The sequence below is a fragment of the Bactrocera neohumeralis genome, chromosome 4 (genome assembly GCF_024586455.1).
Source record: "Bactrocera neohumeralis isolate Rockhampton chromosome 4, APGP_CSIRO_Bneo_wtdbg2-racon-allhic-juicebox.fasta_v2, whole genome shotgun sequence".
NCBI lineage: Eukaryota > Metazoa > Arthropoda > Insecta > Diptera > Tephritidae > Bactrocera > Bactrocera neohumeralis.
In genome coordinates this window covers 31,550,622-31,562,947 of record NC_065921.1, presented here as the reverse complement: position 1 = coordinate 31,562,947, position 12,326 = coordinate 31,550,622, and positions in this window count along the sequence as shown.

Genomic DNA, 12,326 nt, shown 5'->3' with positions numbered 1-12,326 from the left:
ATGCCGGTGAGAACACAGTCGTCAATGGCGACCGTTATCACGTCATGATAACCGACTATTTGATGCCGGAAATTGAAGGTCGTGATCTCGTCGACATTTGGTATCAACAAGACGGCGCTACTACAAATCGCATCAATAAGTGGATTTATTGAGAGAACACTTCGGTGAGCAGATAATTTCACGTTTGGGGCCGATCGGTTGGCTACCAAAATCGTGTGATATCACACAATTAGACTTTTTCTTGTGGGGATATGTAAAGCCCAAAGTCTGTGCGGACAAGACCGTTTTGATTGAGGCCTTAAAGCAAAACATCACGCGTGTCATTTGTCAGTGCCCTTCGAAGTGTTCGAACGAGTCATCGAAAATTGGACTCATAGGATGGGCCATCTGAGACTAACCGCGGCCAACATTTGAAAGAGATTGTCTTCAAAAATAAATTCCAAATAATGTTCTTTCGATTGATAATAAACATTCTCCATTAAATTTGAAGTTTCTGTGTTTTTTCTTTAAAGAAGTAGGAAACCTCGAAATTAATCACCTTTTATAAATTATTATTTCAGCCGCTTCGTTGTCTATTTTGGCAATATCTTGCTGAAGTACACTTCAACAAGGCCTTTCAAGCTTTTTACGACACTGTCTCACTCAAAATTCTGATGCACTAATTGTGCAATTGAACAATATATTAAGTATTTTCTATAAATATTGACTTTTATTTTCGAGTAGTCGCCATTTCATAAAAAAAATGTATATATACCAACTAGTCCCTAAGTTTTTAAGATAGCGTTTTGAAATTTTACAAACGTTATTTTCTCTTCAAGATGCTGCTCCTTTGTCGGAACTGCCGATATCGGATCACTATCAAGTTCTTGTATGGAAAACTTTCACATTTGAAAAGATATATTCACGAAATTTGGTATAGATTATTTTCTAAGACAACAATGTAATCTCCGAAGAAATTTTTCAGATCGGACTACTACAGCATAAAGCTTCCATACAAACTCAACTTCTTTATTAAATAACCTTAATTCTTCTAGCAAAAAACCTGGCTAAAAAGAAGGAGTAAAAAGTTTTCCTTTGGATGAAAACCACTAGCCGGTTAATGACTAGCCCGTCTTTACATTTACTTCAACACATACATACATACTTGTATGTAATTACTAAAAGAAATGCACCTGTGAAGGGTATATTAGCTTCGGTGGAGCCGAAGTTAACGTTTTTTTTTGTTTTTGATATATTTTGTTTACTATTGAAACACAAACAAATGATAACAAGTAAGAAAGGGCTAAGTTCAGGTACAACCGAACATTTTATACTCTTGCAACTTGCTAGAATCAACGGCACGGAAATACCTTAGGATGTAAAACATCAAACATAATGTATTATTAATAAACCCCATATTAAAGAAATTTTTGGTTTCATTAAGGTACCTGACATACAATCACCAATCATATGGAGCAAAGTCAGCCGGATGTTGGAAAATCCTGGTAATAGTTATATGGGAGCTAGGTCAAGTTTCTGCCCAATTATATCAATTTTAAGCACAAAGAGTTTTGGGTGGATTTGAAAAATTTTCGGTCATAAAGTGGCATCCTTTAACTTCAATTACTTCCTGATTTGTGTACTGGAAATTGAAGGAAACAAATTGAATTTAAAATTGAGTTATGTATATGTGAAGTAAGGCGTGGTTGTAGTCTGATTTCGCCCATTTTCACACCGAAACAAGGAAATATGAGTAGAATGTCACGTACTAATTTTTGTCGGGTCCCGGGACATAAAGAGATATGTTATATTAGCTCAACCGAAGATATAAATTTAATATACTAAGATGATGTGGAAAAAGTCACCCATTTATGTACCAAATCCATTTTAATTCATTTAAATGAAATGTTGTCCATTTAGTTTCATTAAAATATCACACATTTTGGCAAACCTGAACGATTTAAATGTATGTAAATATATGTGGAAAGACCGAAATTATTTAATGGATTATGTTGAGAGTAGAGAAAAGGACGGGTTCATTGCATTAATTTCAAGATTACTCAGGTATACATAATATTTTGAACCAATTTTATACATAATTAATACTGACTGACCGGCATATTCAGCGTAAAAATTATTAGAATATTGATTAATAATAATCAATTTACGTAGTAGTATATGTTGGAGGTAGTATTGACTTAATTTTATCAATATTTGCCAATATACAATTAACATACCACAGACTAATAAAATGCTTCCATTGGTTTATCAAGGTACATCACATACGTTTGCCCATCATATGGAGTAAAGTCAACCGGATGTCCGAAAATAATGCTATCAGTTATATGTATGGGTGCTAGCTCAAGTTCTCGCTAATTTGATCTATTTTAGGCACAAAAATGCACTGTTTTGAGTAAAACACAATCTCTCATTTTCATTTATACATACATATATAGGGGCTAACCCATTTTGGACCCACAGACGTTCTATTACCAAGAAAGGATTTTCTCTGAATTTCAATTATATTCCTGAATCTTATACATTTACTGTTATTTTCGGCCAAAAGTCAACTGTAGTCCGATTGAGACAGGTCTCAAAATATGTGATTTCACATAAAAGTGGATTTTTACGCCGGCTACTATAAAGCCCTACCATATCATCTCAGGGCAAATTTTAATATTTAGAGTATTTAGGTATTGTTTTATTGCACTTTTAGGAGTTTTTAACAGTACAGTTATATGGGGAGTGGGCGGTGTTATCATCCGATTTTATTCATTTTCTCACCGTCGGTAGAGATTCTTAAAATATTTGCTTATTAGAGGGCGAGGCCGTGCACACTTTTTCAAAATTTTCAGCTCACATTTGCTCCTTGTTACTGCGATCCCCTATGCCAACTTAAACCTCTATATCTTCATTTAGTTATGACACTTTATATGTTTTCGCTTAATTGTGTTTTGTGGGCGTAGTAGTCATTACGCCCATCGACGAACTCATACTCCTTTTTTGCCAAAGAATACTAATACCAAATTTCTTTACGGTATCTCTATTTTTGCTGAAATTACAGCTTGCACAGACAGACGGACCTACGGATTTCAACTCGTCTCGGGATCTTATGTATATATAAATCTATATTTATATCGATTACTTTTAGGTGATACAAACACCGTATTCTCTAGCAACATGCTGCAAGAGTATAAAAATAATGAGGTTTAAATAAATTATTTTTCGAAAGGTAATTTTTTTTAAAAGTCCAATAATTTATTTTTAAAAATACTTTTTGAGTAAAAAATATAAGACAAGGTCATGGTTCCTTTAGATTTCTTAATCGCTGAATGCATTGGTGTAACCGAACTCTGCTCAAACGGAGTTGTAAATAATCCAAATATTTCTGGCAGGGTTTATTACTATTGCCTGACCGAGTTGTAAAGGGGGTATTCTGGTCTATAAGCATGAATTTCAGGTAATTTTTAAAGTGTCGTAAAAAAAGGCAATTAATATTTTTACTATCCATTTTTTTACTAGTTATTTGTTAATTTTAGAAGAGTACAGAAAAAAATAAAAACTAAAAAAAGTAAAAAATTTCAAAAGTTATGAGCTGACGAAGTGGGGGTCTCTAAAAATGTCCACATGACCATTCCCATGATTTCAACCCTCCTAGTTATCTGAAACAAAAAAAAAAAAGGTTATTAATCTAGAATAATGTCGCAATGGCCGGAACTACGGAAAAGAGGGAAACAAATTTTTTCACAAAATGGCGACTGCCTGAAATAAAAAGTTTTTTTGGATCACTTTTTCTGACTATTTCGAATTTTTTAAAAATAATAAAAGTAAAAATTTGGGGATGGGGCTAATTCCAACCATAGACCAGCCTATAAAGAAGACTCTATAAAAATTTCAAGTAAATCGGTTCAGTAGAACCTGAGAAATCGTAGGCATCGTTCCGAAAAAGTCAGTTTTGAGAAAAACGCGTTTAAAGTTTCGCGTAAAGTCTTTTGTTCGATTAGTTCCGGCCGAACCAGTTTGGATTCCGGGTCAGAAAAATACCTATATCTCCGAAAATAATTTGAATTTTGAAAAATCTTCTTGTACACATATTCTTGAATAGTTAATATAAAAAAAAATCGATTTTTTTAAATTTCTAGACCAGAATACCCCCTTAATAATGATTATATCTGAGATGTGAAATTTGTGGCATATTTTTGTGAGTTGTTGTGAAAGTCAGATTTATTTCATTTTCCGAATTGGATTTTCGTCTGGTCAAAAATAAAAACAACTATTATTCGAATTAGCTGTTGGGACAAAATTAACATTTTAATCAGTAAGGGAAGGGAACGGGAACCGTTTTATACTCTTGCATATTGAAAGCATCTAATCCATGGCAATACTTTCAAGTGTTAACAAAATTGATTAAACAAGTAGAGAAAGGCTAAGTTCGGGTGTAACCAAACATTTCATAATCTTGGAACTTGTCAGATCAAAGCCGGGCAAATGCTACTGTCCGACCGATTAATCGGCATCGGCCATTTTCGGCCGATCTTTAGACGGCGATCTTTACTTTTTTCAGGTACCATTCCCGCTTTTGTTTTTTGCTTTTTTAATTGCTCTTGGAAAAACGCGAATAAGCTTCTTCTTATACAATCATTATTCAATTATTTAATTTTTACTGTTAAGTTAAATCAAATAAATGTATATATGGATAGTGGTTTTCATCTTCGTATTGACATATAAATCTTTTGTTTATGTATGAGACAAAGAAGTGCTTGTAGTGTCGAGAATATTGCTGCCGCTAGCGCATCAATTGAGGAAGACCCAAATCAATCTCTCACACGTCGTTCTCAAGCGTTGGGCATCTCTGTGACTTCGTTGTGACGAATTTCGCGAAAAGATCTTGGTTTACATATTTATAAGATCAAATTGACGCAAGAACTGAAGCCGCTTGACCACCAGAATCGTCGTATGTTCGTGAATTGGGCTGCGCAGCAACTTGTAAATGATCCGGATTTTCATCGAAAAATATTCTTCAGCAATGAGGCTCATTTCTGGCAGAATGGCTTCGTCTATAAACAAAATATGCGTTAGCAGCAATCCACATGTACTCCATGAGCATCCCGAAAAAATTACGGTTTGGTGCGGTTTATGGGCTGGCTGCGTCATTGGGCCGTACATCTTCCGTAATAATCAAAACCGGCATGTTACTGTGAATGGCAATCGCCACCGCTCAATGATAACCGAATATTTTGGCCCGAATTGAATGATATGGACTACGGCAATATGTGGTTCCAAGAGGACGGCACCACAAGCCACACAGCGAATGTTACAATCGATTTATTAAAAACCAAGTTTGGTGAACGTTTTATCTCACGAAATGGCCCAGTCAATTTGGGCTATTTCCTGTGGGGCTACATCAAGTTTATGGTCTATGCCAACAAGCTAGCGACGATTGATAAAGTTCGTACGAATATCGAAAGCGAAACTGCGGCAGTATCGTCCGATTTATGCTCGAAAACCGTCGAAAAATGGGTTCAGCGTCTGGACTTCTGCAAGCGTGTCCGTGATGGCCATGCAAAAAAATCCATACATTATGGCATCGAATTTAATTTTATAGGAATAAAAACATTCATTGATATTCAAACCGTTTTTGATTTGTTAAAAAAACTTGATTAGAGTTATTGTTAAAATTTGCACAATCCTTACGATACAAACTCTATTATTAATGATTTGAAAAAACTAAGATTAAATGCACTGAGCGCTGTCAATACACTTCAATGGAAAACTAAAACCCCTCTCGACATGTTTTTGGTAACGTTCGATCCTATGGAGAACACAAAAAATTTCCGGGATCTAAACTCTTTCTGAAGTACATATTGAATTCGGTGATTTTTTCGATGAGTGAGTCTGAAAAGGTGATAAATGTTTGTCGCGAGCAAGTGTTTTTAAATGGTACAAATTATTCAAAGTGGTCTCAACAAAGTCTCAACCAATTCCATTAATATTAAGCGCTAAACGAGATAATTAACCTAAATGGTACTACTCGAAAACATGTTTTCAAGCAATTTTATCGTATAGTATATTTATAAAGTCTAGTTTTTGAAAATAACGAAAATTATATGTAGTACATATGTATGTAGGGAGGATGGAGTCATGTGTAGAAATTTACGCAAGTAAGGAAAGTTTTCTGATTACCATTCACTTGGGAGTAGCCAGAAACGATCATTTTACATATGGCTCAAGCAGCTCATGACTTCCGGTCTTTGACCAAGTATCTTCTGGGTAGCCGAAGAACATCCGTTTGAAGTCGAGCTAAAGTGAGAAGGCCAACCATCCCCCCTAAGGGTTGTGCGTTGGGTTTGGGACACGCCACGTAAAAAATGCCACCAATTAAAAATTACCAACAGCCTCGGAAGAGAAACCCCCTTGTAATGACGACCATAGCAAAGGACATCTCCTGTCATCAAGCAAACAATCGTCGCACTCACGCAACAATGTCAGCCTCGAAATCTAACGCTGAATAAAGCCAATAGGGGCTACTTCAGACTGAGTAGGCAATTGAGAAGTAAATTCCTCTCTCGACGAACAAAAACAAAACTCTATAAGTCACTCGTTATTACCGTCCTGCTATATGGTGCAAAGGCATGGACGATGACAACACTTGATGAGTCGACGTTACGAGTTCTACGGAAGATTTATGACTCATTGGGCATTGCCCACGGCGAATACCGCATTCGATGGAACGATGAGCTGTATGAAATATACGACGACATTGACATACAAGTAGTTCAGCGAATTAAAAGATAGCGGCTTCGCTGACTAGGACATTTCGTCCGAATGGACCAAAAACTTTCAAAGCTGGTTTTCGACGCAGTACCCGCCGAGGAAGCAGAGGGAGAGGAAGACCTTCACTCCGTTGGAAAGACCAGTTGGGTTGGAGAAGGACCTGGCCTCGTTTGTAATCTACATTTTCGGCATTGAACTATAATATATACATTATATGTTCAGTTAATTTTGTAAAGATATCGTACACATTGGCCGACAAATATATACGGTATAAAGCCAACCGGAAGTTTGAAAATCTTATATTAGGTAGATGTAGTTTTGAACCGATTTTCTCTTTTTTTCGCATGACTTATTATTATTACCAAAAAAAGAACCTCTCTGAGTATCATTAAGGTACCATCGCCAATATATAGATTTTTGATGATCTTGATATTAGTTATAGACAAGTTAACACCTGATTTTATCCATTTCAGACAAAAAGATGCACCGTTATTATAAAAACAGTATAAAGTCAGCCGTAAGTTCGAAAATCTTGCAATTAGCTATATGAGGGCTAAAGGAATTGTTGCTCCGATTCAAGCCATTTTTAAAATAGAGTCGTTACTATTATCAGAAACAGATGTTCTCTGAATTTCTATAATACATATATCTCACAGATCTATTGCACTAGTGCAAAGTTTTATTCGGATACATTGATTGCTTCTTGATTTGAATACTGGAAAGTGAAAGAATCATATGGAATTTAAAATTGTGTTATATGGGAAGTAAACCTTATTTCGTTTATTTTTCACCTAAAAAAGTGTGTGGATTATGACTCAGATGCATTTACTAAATTTCGGTAGTCTGAACAAAATCGTTATATAGGAAGTTTTGTGTGAATTTTGTTATTATAGAATAGTTTAGGAGTTATTAAACCTCTTAGAGAAACGACGAAAATTTGAAATATTGGGTATATGAAGAAAAATGGAGGCGAGAATACCATAATATTTGGTATGAGGTATGGTAAAGTATACTCCGATTTCTTCTATAATATACACAGAATGAAAGATATTTTCTATAAAAAGTTTGCAATGGGAACTTTGATCCACATATTCGATATCTGGGAACTTGAATAATTTTCAACCGATTTTGAAAATTTTTGGTCATAAGATGACATACCTCAAAAGCACTATTTGCGAATCCTTTATCTTGTCATATTAATCACTTCTTGATTCGTAAAATTAAATGCCTCTGGCGTATTAATTTATTGATTTGTCGCGCTTTTAGTAATTTTTAACGTAACCGTTATATGAGGAATGTGTGGGTTTATCACCCGATTTCATTCATCAATCATTAATTTATTCTGGGGGAACTCTAAGAGGATGAAGCCGCTCCCATTCTTTTTTAACACTAGCTCGCTGGTGCTCCTTGCTACTGCGATCTCTTGTGCCAAATTACGTTTTGCGGCAGTGGTCCGATTACCATTTTTCTATTTTATGCTTTGCTTAGTCTAAGGTTTACATTAATTATGAACTATTCAATATATTGAAACTGAATTTTTGTATAAAAACGAAAAAAAAATAAAACGTTAATAGTGCAACTAGTGAATTCCTTTCGCCCTTCCGTAGTGACAACGTAATTGTTGTTGCTCTCTCTTCATCTCATTTGATCAATATTGCCAATGCTCAATTTGTATACATGGTTTTGCACACATCTAGGTTTTCAGTCATAATATTTCATAATGTAAAACGTCAAAACTAAAACTTAATTATTAAAAAATAGTCACCTAATTATATATAATAGTATTCGACTCTAATTTTGAGTTAGTTTAAGAATATTTCAAATATATTCAATTTTTTTTTTAATTACTACAAAATATTGTCCAGTATCTCCCTACTTTAAAGAGAGCAATCTCGTTAAGAGAACAAACTCGTTTCTACGGAAAAAATACAATTTTGGCAAACATGCCGTAAGGGACCGCAGAAGCGGTTATGAGTTTTAAGGGGGTATTCTACTCTAGAATTTTGAAAAAATCGATTTTTTTTCATATATTTAAAGTTTAGACCCTTAAGAACATATCCTCCAAAGGATTTTTAAAAATTAAAATTATTTTAAGAGCTACAGTTACTTTAGTGACGCCCGGTTCGGCCGTATCGAATTTTTTAAAGTCGTTTTTCTCGAAACTACTTTTTTTGCATACGGTACCGGCATTATCTCAAGTTCTATACAACCGATTTACTTGAAATTTTGTGTGAACCTCCTTTATATAATCCTTTTTCGTTCCTACCAGCATCGTGTCAAAATTTTTGTTTTTAATATTTTAAAAAAATTCAGGAATTTCAAAAAAAATTTATTTAAATTTATTTTCTGGCAGTCGCCATTTTTCAAAAAAAAAATTTTCGTGTTCCCTGAGGTAGGGACCATAACAGCATCCTTACTGATTAAGAATTTCTATTGATTTTTTTTTCAGACCATTAGGAGAGTCAGGATCAATGTCACCAGGATGTGCCATTTTTTTTACACCTGTCTGTACAAATAGCGCCATAGGTCCCGCAATCACTATACATTAATCCTATTCAAAACACTGGAACTATTTGTAAAGCCGTATTCGAAAACATCGAATTTCTTCAGAATAAGGCCAAAAAACTCGATCATCGACTTCTTCTTCTTCTTAATTGGCGTAGACAACAACAGTGCGCCAGTATTTTCTTCTTTTCGCTACGTGGCGCCAATTAGATATTCCAAACGAAGCCAGGTCCTTCTCCACTTGGTCCTTCCAACGGAGTGGCCTCTGCTTCCCCCGGCGAGTACAGCGTCGAATACTTTCAGAGCTGGAGTGTTTTCGTCCATTCGGACAACATGACCTAGCCAGCGTAGCCGCTGTCTTTTAATTCGCTGAACTATATCAATGTCGTCGTATATCTCGTACAGCTCATCGTTCCATCGAATGCGATATTCGCCGTCGCCAATGCGCAAAGGACCATAAATCTTTCGCAAAATTTTTCTCTCGAAAACTCGTAGTGTCGACTCATCGATTGTTGTCATCGCCCAAGCCTCTGCACCATATAGCAGGACGGGAATTATGAGCGACTTATAGAGTTTAGCTTTTGTTCGTCGAGAGAGGACTTTACTTTTCAATTGCCTACTCAGTCCGAAGTAGCACCTGTTGGCAAGAGCAATCCTGCCTTGGATTTCCAGGCTCATCGACTTAGTGGGTCAAAACATCCGGAAATAATACTAGAAATCGAGTGGGGAGCATACGTCGACGGCTAGAGACAATAATTGCACCAAAATGTAGGCCAAAAACCGCTAAAACTATTGTAATTACTTTTGATTTATAATGTATAAATAATCATTGGTGTACGTAAACTTTTTGATATGAATTAGGCGCATTTTAAGCTTTAGCATTAATTTTTTTTTTGTGTAAAAAAAAAAAATATTTTGATATGCTTTATTTAATGTTAAATATGCATATCTTGAAATGAATAGAAAAAACCACAAAATTTATTCATTTTGAAACAAATAAACGTGTCGTAATTGAATAGAACTAGGTGTATGTAAACTTTATTGGTCCACTGTAAGTAGCCTTTAAATTATTTTTATACTCTTGCAACATGTTGCTTCAGAGTCAGGATGACTAGAAAAGTTGAAATCCGGGTTACTGTCTGTCTGTCCGTCCGTCCGTGCAAGCTGTAAAGAAATGAACGAGTTCGTAGATGGGGGTATTCGGACCACTGCAACGCCTACAAAACGCCATTAACTGAAAACGTATAAAGACCCATAACTAAGCACTAAATTAAGATGTAAAACTCTAATTTGGCACAGCACATCACAGAAGCAGGAGTACCTGTGTGCAAAAAAGTTTGAAAAGTGGACGTGGCCCCGCTCTCTAATGAGTCGAATGCACTTAACTCCTAAACTACTAATCCTACGAGCAAATTCGCCTAGCGCAAACATTATAAGCACTTCTGTCGATGGTTGTGCAAATGGATGAAATGGAATGATAACGCCGCTCACTCCCCACATAACGGTACTGTTAAAAACTACTAAAGGCACAATAAATCAATAACTAAATACGCCAAAGGCATTATATTTTACCACCGAGATAGGCTACCAAAAGGCTGCCACTTTCTTTAGGGCAGCCAGGCCATTTCAGGTAAACTATCCTGTTACAGGTGAGCGTTTCAATCTACAACTTTATTAAAAACAAGAAAAAACGTTAACCGTTAGCAGGTAACTTTCTGTTGTTACAAAAACTTTTTTTTCATGATAGGTCGAATTCCAAAATAGTCAACTTCGATCTAACCAAACCTTTTTCCGTTGCAACAGAAAACAACTTTGACATTATATTAAAATTTTCCAGTGAATATATCATTGTCGTTAAATGAATAAACATATATAATAAACAATAAATAAAAAATAGATTAAGTTTTTGAGTTCTATTACAATGAAAAATAGTGGTCCAAAACTCTTCTTCGAAATCGAACTTCGGACAAATCCATTAAAGCTTCATTTCGGTTTTTGCTTTTAATAAAACGATATCTTAAAAATTGATAGTTTGTTTTTATAATGAGAAGGAACATTTCCACAAACGGACAGACAACGGACATCCTATATTAAATTTTAACATTGGGTTGGCGAACATACGATTTTTACTTATATTTTATAATTGAACCGTAAATTCCCAATGGATTATATGACTGAGGAGGAGCAAAACGCTTCAAAAAACGGTTCATTTTATTCGAAAAGTGGTTGGTTGATCGAACTTGTTCTTGAACGACAAAAAAGGGCTTCAATGATTGTATGTATAAAATCTGAATTATATTAGAAACAAAATGGTATTTTTGTGATTATAAAATGTCTATTCGGTATGTGGATGCCGTTCAGTGTATTCATTTGTGAATGCATTTACACTCTACAGATCTATGGAATCTTACTTTCGGAATGTAATTGGCTATCCTCTGCACATTTTTAATGATAGCAATTTCGCTTGGCGGAAGCTTTCCCGAAAAAACAGTCTTCGATGCACTAGGGATTTCGATGACATTGCAGTGTCAATTCAATGAAATCAGTGACCACGCCTTACTTCCGAATGAAAAATTACATATCTCGGAATCTACTGGACTGATTTCAACTCAATTCGACACGTAACATTAACTTGGCACTCCTATGACACAGTGTGATATTCAATGAAATCGAGCTAAAACCACGCCTACTTCCGATATAACATAATTTTAAATTCCCGTTTATTCTTTCGCTTTCCAGTATACAAATAAAGAATCAATTAATACATTCGGATAAAACTTTGCACGATTAGTGTCTTTGAATTTAACCAACTTATGACTAAAAATTTCCCAAAATCGAGACAACTCTGTTCAAACGCCTAAAACGAATCAAATCGGGAGATCACTTGCCCTAGACCCCATATAGCTAACAAGTTTTATATACCTGAAGCGTACGAGTATCAAATGTTCAGTTATACCCGAACTTTGCACTTCCTTACTCGTTATACATACAGTAAACACGAAATTGGACTTACCTTTTCACATGCTTATAAATGCGAAAGATACAACCTTATATGGTAAATACCAAAA